Below are 12,571 nucleotides of genomic sequence, written 5' to 3' on the forward strand. Positions count from 1 at the left end.
ATGCCATGAAGTGCATGCTGACAAGAGCGTGATTTAGCTGTCACCTGACAAATACAGAGGCAGATGCTCACAACCAACCATTGGACTGGAACGGGGTCCCCAATGGAGGAATCAGAGAAAAGACTGAAGGAGCTGAAGGGGTTTGCAACCCCGTAGGGAGAACAACAGGATCAACCAACCAGACACCCCAGAGCTCCCAGGGACTAAATAAACCACCAACAAAAGAGTACACATGGAACGACAGATGGCTCCAGCTGCCCATGTAGCAGAGGGTGGCCTTGTCAGGCACCAAGGGGAGGAGAGTCCCTTGGTCCTCTGAAGGCTCAATGCCCCAGTGTAGGCGAATGCCAGGGTGGGGAGGAGGGAGGTAGTGCGTTGGTAGGCAGGGGATCATCCTCATAGAAGCAGGGGAAGGGGGCATGGGATATGGGGGTTGCTGGAACAGAAATCAGGAAAGGGATAACATTTGAAATGTAAATAAAGAAAATATCCAATAAAAGAAAAAACTAAAAAAAAAAAGAATTGAGCTAATAAAAATCTAAAGCTGGTAAGTTAAAGTAATATGATAAACCATGAAGCAGTCATTAGCATGTAGGTTAAAGGTCATCAAATAAGTTAAAATGTTACATTATAGACTATAGATATACTCAGGGACAGAGTAGTTACTTCCGTGTGCAGGATTCTCATTCAATCCACAATACCACACACGTTATATTATAAAACAGTACAAGAGAAAGAAAAAAAACAGGAACAAAAAATGTCGTGAAGCATTTAAAAATGTGTTTTAAAGACAAAAGTAAATGTAAATGGCTTAAAAAATTGAAAGTTAGAGGTTATCTGCTTTTAAAAATCATGACCCAAGTAAAGGTCATTTGTATTAGCCAAAGTACAAATTAATTGAACATAAAAGAATGAGGAACTATGCATATTATAATCAGCAACCACAAGATAAATGAAAAATGGCTTTGTGGATAGATGATAAAATAGCCTTTTAAAATCTGCCCACTATATGCAACAAAGATGGACATTTTGTAATGGTAACATTAGTAATTTTTCATTACACATCAAGACACATACTGACAGAAATAAACACTGAAATTCTAAAAACTGATAAATGAAACAAAATAGAAAGCTTGAAATATGTCCAATATTTATATAGTCGAATGACATTTTACTAAATTGCTAATTTAACTCACTCTGAAAGCAAAAAAAAAATCTTTGCTAAAAAGAATACTAAATGAACTACATATTTTTATGGAAAATAAAATAGAATTATTTCAAGACTTAGTGAAAAATCTTAGACAAACCGTCTAGAAGAAACACAGATGCCTATCTCTGTGATGACAGGCAAGAGCTCTCAAAAATAACAGAGTACACACAAATATAAAATATAAAAATGACAAATGAAAGCTATTGCTGGGATGGAGCTCTGTGGTAGAGCGCACTTTCCTATTATGTACAAGGTTCTGCCTTCGACCTTTGGCTCCTCAAGGCAGTGTTAGGAACACAAAAATGGCAGGCTACGGGCTTGGAGAAAATATATTCTTCATATGTTTTCAACAAAGGACTCCCAGATGCAGAGTCCACAGCCTCTGCATCCAAAGAATGCAACCCAACAAAACTGAGAAGAGAGAAAAGAGACGATTCAAGAAGAAGGTATTTTAAGGTCTAATAACTATATTAAATGTCATTTAATGTGGTCTGTCAAGGGAAGCAAATTAAAATCACAAGGAGACTCCATTACAAACCTGCAAGAGTGATTAATTTTCAAAGATTGACGGTGGCAGATTGTTGAACAGGCTTCCGAGCTTCTGCCGTCCCTCAGACGCTGCTTACTAGGAGGGTGGACAACTTCGTTTCTCTTTTTTTTTTAAAGAAAGTTCGCTAATTTCTTTTAAGTTTGAGCTCTTATCTAGAATGTCTACTTCTTGCTGTTTAAGCAACAGAAGTGAAAGGTATATTCACAGAAAGGTAATAAAAATATCCATCAGCAAGTGGATATCTGCACAAGCAGGGTGGGGTGGCACAAGCACGTTGTCCCATCTACTGGGGAGATTACGATCAGTTAAATTACACGTTATCCAGGGCAACACAGTAAGACCATCTCACAATTAAAACAAAGCTATCAAACGGCAAACTTAAAGTGAGAAAGAAGAGATGACAAGATGCTGTATGCCCTCACAATGGAGTGCTACCCACCGGCCACCACCATCAACAACAAACAAAAACCAAACCAGTGTTACATTCACACGTGAGTGTAAGTAACATATCTGTGCCAACAAGGCATTTGAAAGGCAAGTTGTTTCCTTTAGTTGAAGACAAGATAACTTCCCGTTTCCATCTCAGGACAAGTACAGATGTCTGAAGTGGCTGTAATCCATCTGCTTTTTCTCCATCGCTGGGTGGAGAAAAACAGAGGGACTCTTGGGGCAAAGGGAATCTTAGGAATTGTAAGCTGAAGTCTGGTAGTGACTCTCAAAGCTTTGGGATCATTAGAGACAGTAACTCGACGCTTGCCCTGGGCTTAATTGTAAGTGGATACTAACAAGAATAGCAAGGACAAGGATTCATGCCAGACCTTGGAAGGGTTTCTAACTTAAAATAAAGACTTGCCACCCAGGACCCATGTAGAAGTTATTTATGTTTTTGAGAAGGACTAGAAATATAACAATAATTTGTCAGTCATGAGGCATGTCTTGGTGTTTAGTTAGTTTTCTTGTAGAGATCCATCAGCACCCCTTCACGGTTTGTATTTACAGGGATTTTAGTTTTCAGTGTTGTAGCTCAGAGAACCATGGAAAAATGGACTGAGGCCGTCCAAATCACAGATTAAAACGAGTGTCAGGTTCCAACCACTGAGCACATCGTCAGCTCCATCACTTAACAGGTGGTCACCTAATTAAACACACAAAGTCACTGAAGAGATATTTGTCTCCCAAAGTTCGAGATTTAGAAGAAATGCTAAGTACACGGCGCTAATCACAATGTCCTTTTACTGGATACAATGAGAAGTAAAGTTATTATAACTTTAGATTTCAAAGATGCAACCAACTGTCCCAAAAGGCTTCCTCTGCCCTTATTTCCAGTGAACAAGAATGTCCACTCCTCCACATGTCTGTTTGCTACCTTTGATTTCCCCCCTCTCTGTCAACCTAATTGATAAAATACACGTGCACGCTAGTATCAGTCTTGCAACTGTTGAAATAGAGCATGTTTTAATTGACCAGTCATTAGCGTGTCCTGTTCAGAGAACCCTCTTTGCTATCTTGTACCTCTATTTTCTATTTGTACGGGCCTGCATTTCTCCTCAATTCATTTCTGAGTATGAGTGAACACAATTTCCGTCTGACAAACACTGCCCATCGTTTCCCCAAGGCTGCCATTTACCTTTTAATTCGCTGATGGCCCGTTGTGTCACACACTGAACTTAGTTCTTGAGAGTGTCCACTTCATAAATAGAAGGGCCTTTTACCCTGTGGGAGATGGTCCTGAGTTGGGTGTGCAGTGCACGGGTGCCAGCTTGCCCACCACATGAAACTATCTAGTTTGATCCTTAGCCCTGAAGGAAAAGGTGTCTCTCCTCCCAAGGCATAAACATTCTACATTTTCACATCTGCTCTTGCCAGTCACCCTTTCATTTCGGGTCAACAGTTCGAAGCTTTTATAACAGACTGCCGTAAATAGGGACAAGCAGGGAGGAAATCGTTTCTTTTTCTAAGTGGCACATCTCAACCCTGCTCACTAAATTGTCTTTTCTTTCCTCTAATGACACCAAAGGTCACTTTTGTCACACACTAACTTATCATACATACAAGAACCCACGCTCTAATGATCAGCCTGCCTTCACAGGCACTTCATAGTGTTCAAACCCCACATTTAAAAAATCTGTTTTGACACGGTAAAAAATCGCATCCCTGGAAGCTTGCTTTCTGGGGGGAAGCTCACCACTGCAGTGTTCCACCCAGGAAACCTCTCCATTCCGCCTTTCAGGTCTGTTCTCTTTCCATGGGAAGTATTTCTTTCAAACCAAGGAAATCCCATTTATTTCTACTTATCTTCAAGCAGGACCAATTCAAGTGGTTTCTGGGCATCTAGAATTTTGTTTCTCCCTCAGTGAGGTCAGTCAAGTCTTCAACCTAAATATTGTACCCTTCTCTTCATACCCAAATCTGATGCCTTACCTTGAGTGCTCCTTTCCTGTGACAGCACAGCTGTGTAAGCAGGTCCTCCATCTCTGTTCCAGTCCTCTGATCCCTCTTCTGTGCTGCTAGCATGATTGTGCCTAAAACAAATCTTTCGTTTTTCTCCATCTTTATTAAATTGGGTATTTCTTATTTACATTTCAATTGTTATTCCCTTTCCCAGTTTCCAGGCAAACATCCCCCTAACCCCTCTCCTTTCCCTTTTATATGGGTATTCCCATCCCCATCCTCCTCCCATTACCGCCCTCCCCCCCAACAATCCCATTCACTGGGGGTTCAGTCTTGGCAGGACCAAGGGTTTCCCCTTCCACTGGTGCCCTTGCTAGGCTATTCATTGCTATCTATGCAGTTGGAGCCCAGGGTCAGTTCATGTATAGTCTTTGGGTAGTGGCTTAGTCCCTGGAAGCTCTGGTTGCTTGGCATTGTTGTTCATATAGGGTCTCGAGCCCTTTCAAGCTCTTTCAGTCCTTTCTCTGATTCCTTCAACGGGGGTCCCATTCTCAGTTCAGTGGATTGCTGCTGGCATTCGCCTATGTATTTGCTGTATTCTGGCTGTGTCTCTCAGGAGAGATCTACATCCGGTTCCTGTCAGCCTGCACTTCTTTGCTTCATCCATCTTATCTGGTTTGGTGGCTGTATATGTGTGGGCCACATGTGGGGCAGGCTCTGAATGGGTGTTCCTTCAGCCTCTGTTCTAAACTTTGCCTCCCTATTCCCTCCCAAGGGTATTCTTGTCCCCTTTTTAAAGAAGGAGTGAAGCATTCCCATTTTGGTCATCCTTCTTGAGTTTCACGTGTTCTGTGCATCTAGGGTAATTCAAGCATTTGGGCTAATAGCTACTTCAAATCTTAAGGTCAGTTCCTCATTTAAAACATGGCAGGGTGTATCCACCACCCACAGAATACAACCTCTCCTTTACATGAGTCTAGACAGCTCTTTAGTAAGTCTATTCAAACACTGCCAAGTAATATTTACAATACTTTACCTGTACTATTAAATAAATTAACATCGAAAGGGATGAGAAAGCAAAGCAATTCCTTCCTTACAGATCAGCAGACTCAGGTTTAGAGAGGTTAGGTGGCCTGAATCATAAAAATAATAGAAAATAACACCTTGATATTTAAGCCAACCAATGGGCACATCATCAAAGGCACACGGGCCAGATTGATGTCTAAAACTTACTACAGGGAACTCACATGTATTTTCCAAATTACTACTTGGTGGTCTTGTCTTTTTGAGACAGGCACTCACTCACTGTATAATCCTGGGTGACATGGAACTCTCCATGTAGATCAGGCTGGCCTCGAACTCACAGACATCTACCTGGCTCTGCCTCACAATTTCTGGTACTAAAGGCAAGTGCCGCCCTACCTAGCAGTTTTTGTTTTTATTAGTTTATACTAACTATACAAAGTTAGGCATTTTTTTAAACGATCCAGCCTTACCAGCTAGTGGATTCTTAAAAGTTAGATGCAAGAGAAAGTAAATCAGGGTGGCTGAAAATATGAGTATTAGAAAAATCAGTTCGTATATGTGCCACCGAAGTATAAAGGCAAAGATGTCACAGTTGGCAGGACAGGAAATAGAATTCACGGCAAAACAGTGCAAAACACACGCAGTCCATACCTGATTTTTAAAAGATGCAATCTGGGGTTGGGGATTTAGCCCAGTGGTAGAGCGCTTGCCTAGGAAGCGCAAGGCCCTGGGTTCGGTCCCCAGCTCCGAAAAAAAAAGAACCAAAAAAAAAAAAAGATGCAATCTACCATGAAGATGTAACAAGCAGAAATCTTTGGTGCGGTTAACAAATGTCTTTGAGCTAAACAAACCAATGTAACGCATCTGTCAAAAACATGAAGGACTTTAAAATTATACCCAGGAGACAATAATAGACCGACTATTCCCAAGTCAAGACACAGATCACTTCAGTAAGACAAGCAAAAGTTATAAAGTAAGTGTGGGGTTTGGGGGGTGGCTCCGCTGTTAGCTGTACTCCTTGCTCTTGCAGAGGACTGGAGTTCAGATCCCCAGACTCCTGACAGGCAGCTGGCTCTCATCTGCTCGTTAATGAAGTTTTAGGGAAGCCTACAACCTCTGTGGAACACCACAGGTATCTTCAAAAATTCCTGCAGGCACTCACATACATGTATCCATAAGTAAAATAAATCTTTTCAAAAAGTAAATATAACTCTTTGTAGCATTAATAAGAGAAATTAAATGTTTCCCTTATATCTGATATACAGGTTTCACTGGGAATGATGCTGACCCTACGAAAGGATGTGGAAGTTAGTTCTTGAAAGAATAGAAACACTTCAGATATTATAACAGTTGGTGTTCTGCCCTACTCCAGAAACTCAACTACCTGGAAAATTTTATTAGTTAGTATTTACTTTCTCTCTACAAAGATAATTTAAACTTAAATGAATATAATGAAATCTTCATCCTTAGTATTTCATTTCTTTTTTTGAGGAAAGAAAAGTAAACTTAATTAAAGCTAACTATATTTGAAATATCTTTTGTTAATTTAATTAGTTTTTTCCTCCTTGGTAGAAAAAGTTAAAAAGTCAATCTAAAGCACTCACAAAAAATATTCATATTCAGGGATGGGAGAACACATGTGATTGTTTACTTACCTACAACACTTTTTGAAAGACACAAAATCTGATACTTCTCCATGTTTCTAAGGACCAGGTACCTGGAAAGCACAAGGCTAGTGTCTGCTGTGTATTCTGCGCTTCTGGGATTCTGAAAATATGCAGATATTCACTTAGGAAGCCGATCATTGCAATGACTTAATTCTTGAAGAAAAAAAATCTTCCATGGTTGTTTAATTGTACCATGGACAAAGCGTTTACATCAAATCAACGATTTAATAATACACAACAGAATTAAAACTATGCTTGTAAGAAATAGTTTTAATTTAGTCTCCTAAAGTTATTTAGTGGTATATGAAATATAGTTATATCTTTTGACTGATAAGGACTCATCATGAACTTCTATGTTCATAACATAGCAACAATAAACAAACAATTCTTTATAGCAACATAGTCACATACTTTTTCTTGGCTCCTAGATCCTGGCTGTAACCCTATGTTCTGAATTCTAAAGTGAAGTGTAAACATTTTGGAAAAAGAAGGCGGAGAAGGAGAAGGAAGAGGAGGAAGAAGAGGAGGGTGAGGAGGAGGAAGAGGAGGAGGGTGAGGAGGAGGAAGAGGAGGAGGGTGAGGAGGAGGAGGAAGAATAGGGTGAGGAGGAGGAGGAAGAGGAGGAGGAAGGAGAGGAGGATGAGGAGGAGGGAGAGGAGGAGGAGGAGGAAGAGAAGGAGGAAGAAGAGGAGGAGGAACAAGAGGAGGAGGAACAAGAGGAGGAGGGTGAGGAGGAGGAGGTGAGGAGGAGGAAGAGGTGAGGAGGAGAAGGAGAATGAGAAGGAAGAGGAGGAGGAACAAGAGGAGGAGGGTGAGGAGGAGGAGGTGAGGAGGAGGAAGAGGTGAGAAAGAGAAGGAGAATGAGAAGGAAGAGGAGGAGGAGGAAGAGGAGGAGGATGAGGGGGGAGGAAGAGGAGGAGGAGTCTATCATTAGGACTGGAGCGTTGGCTCGGTGCTTGAGAGCATGGACTGTTCTAGCAGACGACCACCTGTTCAATTTTCCGCATGCACATGGTGGTTCAGAACCATCTGAAACTCCAGTTCCAAGGGATTGGCTGCCCTCTTCTATCCTCTTTGGTACCAGGCATACAAATGGTGCACATATATCCAGGCAAAATACTCAAAGGCATAAAAATAAAATAAATAGATCTAAAAAAATTAAAGAAGCAGATCATTTCCATCTTGAAATAGAAAAACATTCATCAAACACTTCTGCAGTTTCCAAGGCACATCAACTGAGTGTGGCTGGCCATTCAACAAACGGCACCAACCATAATATATCAGTGGTGAAAGAAACTAAGCTGTCAGCCCATCAGCAGAAATTTACATCAAAGAGGATGCAGATGCAAATGAAAGAACTTTAAGTATAAAATTGGTAGCAGTAAAAAGTAGACTTTTGTGACTTCATATTACAAAAATTTGGAAGATCTGACTCCAATAATGCGGTATATAAAAGAAAATATTGATAAACTGAATTTTACTGATTAATTTAGAAATTAAAAGTTCTACACAGATAGGAAGAGACTATCCGTCAATCACCTGTTTGATTAATGACTCATAGATAAAATGTATATAAAAGAACTAGCAAATAAGAAGAAAACGACAACACTGTTTCAAATAGGCTAAAGATTCAGATTGCAAATGCTCACATATGTATAAATGGTAAACGGGCAGATGGTAAAGACATTCCAATCATTGTCCATTAAGGAAATGCAGATCTGAACCACAGCAAGGGACCACTTTACACCCAGTAGGTGGGGCACAATCCAAGGAGGCAGGGCACAAATACAGTTGATAGGAACGGAATCAGAACTGTTGTTTGGTGCTGGTGGAAATGACAAATGTACTATGGGAAAGAATTTGTCAATTTCCTAAAAAGTTAAACACATAGAAATCCAGGTCCTAGATAGCTACCCAAGATAAACACATGTCCACCCGCAATCTGTATTGTATTCATAGTAGTGGGAAGAATCCATGTAGGGCAGGTGTGGCCTACTGCCCTCCAACAAAGAGAAATGCACTGTGGGAACAGGGTGAGCATGGGTGGGAGAGCCAGACACAAGTGATTCCACTGCAAGATTCCATTTAGGTGAAATTTCCAGGAAAGGCAAAACTGTACAGATAAAGAGTTGATGAGGGATTGAAGAACTCAAACAATTGTTAAGAACGTCTCAAAGGCAGGCTCTAAGACTGTTATGGGAACCGGGATACAATTCTGTAAGCCCACTAAAGTCATTATATTCTTACAATGGATCCTTTTCAGTGCATGGAAAAGTTCACTAAAGATATCAAGGAGGGTAGATCTCAGCTAATTCTTAATATTACACAAATGGCAATCACTATTGGTCATATGAACTTCAGACAAGTAAAATTAAAGTTCTGACAAAAGAAACCACGAATAGTCAAACATTCATTACAGGTGATAAATAGTCATATTTATCATATAACACTATACAACCATGAATGCAAGATATGGTTACATTTAAATTTATGGAAAAATCTTACAACCATAATTTGAGGCAAAAGAATGAAGAAGGGCTGAAGAGATGGCTCAGCAGCTGAGGGCACCTCATTCCTTTCCAGAAGACCTGGGTTCAGTTCCTAGAACTCACACTGGCAAGCTCAGCACTGTCTGTAGCTTTGGTTCCAGGGGATCAACACCTTCTAGTCTCTACAGGCATGGCTCTCTCATGGAACACATTCACACATACCATACATGCACGCGCGCACACACACACACACGCACACACACACACACACACACACACACACACAAATGCACATAAAAGTATAAAGAAGGTTGTATTCATATGTTACATTTTATGTAAATAGAGTCATTAAATTTGGGACCTCTGTGTCCTAGTCCATTTATTTCACATAGAATCTTAAGGTTCTCTACATGACAGCAATGGCAGCCCTACCAGCATCTCCTCCCTTTCTACAGAACTAAGATTCCACCAAACGCACGTACCAGAGTTTGCTTACGCACCTGCTAGATGGAGGATTTTGATCATTCCCACTTTGGCCCATGGCAAATAGTGTTTTGTGAACTTCATGCTCAAACTTTTGTATAAACTAAAGGCCTGGAGAAATGTCTCAGGAGCTAAAATCATGTACTTCCCTGGAAGAGAACCCATTAGGCTCCCAGAACCAGCATCAGGCAACTCAGAACTGACTTTTTAATTTTAGAGCCAGAGGACCAATCTCTTTTTCTGTCTTCCTTGGGCACCTGTACTACATGTACAGGTAATACAATTTAAAATAAGTATTTTTAAAGCATGCATTCAGTTTTCTTAAGCAAACACACAGAACTTGAATTATTTTGTTGATTTTGTTATCAGAACAGCAAACTCAATATAAAATATAGCAAGTATTATACCAGATAAGGCTTCAGATGCAATGCATAAAATATAGATGTATCAAGATATCATGTTATTTCCCATGGGGGTTTACAGCTATTACATCTACCAAAAATACAAGTTATAAAATCAAATACTTTATAAAAATAAATACAAGAGTAAAGATACCCTTATACAGTATGTGTCACAATTTTAAAGATTAGCTAGTATGATACTATGTAAGTATAATAAATATTAATAATACTTAATATTTTTCTTAATGTCACAGATAATGAAGTAAGAGAAGAAGAAATAACACATAAATTAAGAGAGGAAGAAAACACAAAACTTTGATTATTTGTACAGGATCCACTGAAAATTCAAATATATAAAAATATGCATTTTTAAATAGGTTAGAAATGATTAAGGAGCAAAGCCAGGTATGTGTCTAGAATCAGGAGGTGGAAGCAGGAGAATTAGGAATTCAAGGCCAGCCTTGGCTATAAGTCTAACAGCCTGGTTTACAAGAGATCCTGCTATAAAACCAAACCACCAAAAAAGAAGCCAAAATGGAATTCAGCAAAGGGTGTAAAAGAAATGATTTTTTTTTTTGAGGACAGCTGTTGAGTTTATTTTCTGTTTTGTACAAGATACAGTTTTGGGGTCAGGAAAGCTAAGTGCTATGAACTAGCTCCTGCTGTTGTCTGTTCAACCCTCGTAATTCACAGGGAGGATTGGGAGGCTGGGCTCTGGCCTAGCACCACTTAACTTTGGGCAGGCTGCTGATTCTGACAGGTTTGAACGGGGCCCTGGTATTGGCCTGGCCAGGATGGACAACTGCTTGCTTCACAGTTTCAGGAACTGGGGCCACAAGTGATCTGGCTTCTGGAGGCCTGAGAGGATTCTGCTCAGGGGACTGTGGCCATCAGTGGGAGAGCGGATTTCCCCAAAAAAAAAGTTGGTCCACTAGTGGCCCGGGTTGGCTTTGGGCAGACCTGGGGAGTGAGGCACGGCGTCCCCCAGGTACTCGGAATTATTGATGGACAAAGAGCCCAGGCGTCCTGGGAAGGCTCGAACACAGTGCCTTGGGGGCCTAGCCCTGGGCGGGGCCGGCGAGGAGCTACTTACACAGAGAGAGGTCATGTGTAGCCAAGAGCCAGCCTCTGGAAGAAATGGCTGCCATGCTTCAGGGCTGAGGCGCTCGGCTGAGACCCCTCCTTACAGGCAATATCACCTGAGACCTCTCCTTATAGGCAAGATCACTGGTGACAAGGCCTGGGGTGCTAAGTCTCAGACCTAATTTGCAAGGATAACCATGAAACACCACTACTCTATGCCCCACCAATGAATGACTTTCTAGAAAAGTCCAGCTCAGAAATAACAAGGCTAAGTTTTCTGAAATTCTCTTGACCTTTCATTAAAAACTGTCTCCAGCTATTCACCTATGAAACACAGAGAAATAGGAGAATGGGAAAAGCAAAGGTGTTACATGGAATCCTACCTCTTTTTATAAAAAAGCCATTCTGGGAGGCTGGAGAGATGGCTCAATGGTTAAGAGCACTGGCTGCTCTTCCAGAGGACCTGGGTTCAATTCCCAGAACTCACATGTCAGCTCACAACTGTCTGTAACTCCTGTTCAAGGCATCTAACATCCTCATACAGACAAATTACCGATGCATACAAAATAAAATAATAAATAAATTATATTTTAAAAAAGCTATTCTAGAAGCCCTACAGAGCAACTTCTGTGTTACCCCCTACTCCGAGAGCAAAGGATTCTGAATGATTTGGGCTAACTGCACCCCCAAAAGAAACTGTAGGTCTGAATATCCAAAGTGTCTGACACATGTCAGTAATCACTGGGCAAAAAGTATACTAGGAAAAATAGACTCATCCAACAATTAAAAAGAAAAAAACTAGCAAAATATCTAAGACCCGGGAAGGAGCTAGAGGAGAAATGTAATGACTTGGAGTAAACATGAAATATATCACACCCAGGCAAGGACCGGCTCACAACTCTAATTCTTGTTCAATGAACCTACTAAATCGACTAAATCTAAATCAAAATTCTACAGAAGTTTTTCACAGCTGAAAACCTGATTCTAAAGCCGATATGCAGACTTGACAAATAATAAAAAAGACCATTGAAATGAATAAATAAGTAATAAAAAGTTGTCCCAATGAACATAAAAAAACTGTTATTTGCATGAAAATATGGGAGAAAGTATAGAATCCAGAAACCAATCTCACATCCTAACACATGCGTGTACACACACGCACATGCACACAAGTGGAAAGGACAGAAATAATGAAGCTCCTGTAAATTAATAATTAATTGCAGAATTTAATGAATAATTAACTAAAAATAAATTACAAAACTACGGTTTTC

The sequence above is a fragment of the Rattus norvegicus genome, chromosome 10 (genome assembly GCF_036323735.1).
Source record: "Rattus norvegicus strain BN/NHsdMcwi chromosome 10, GRCr8, whole genome shotgun sequence".
NCBI lineage: Eukaryota > Metazoa > Chordata > Mammalia > Rodentia > Muridae > Rattus > Rattus norvegicus.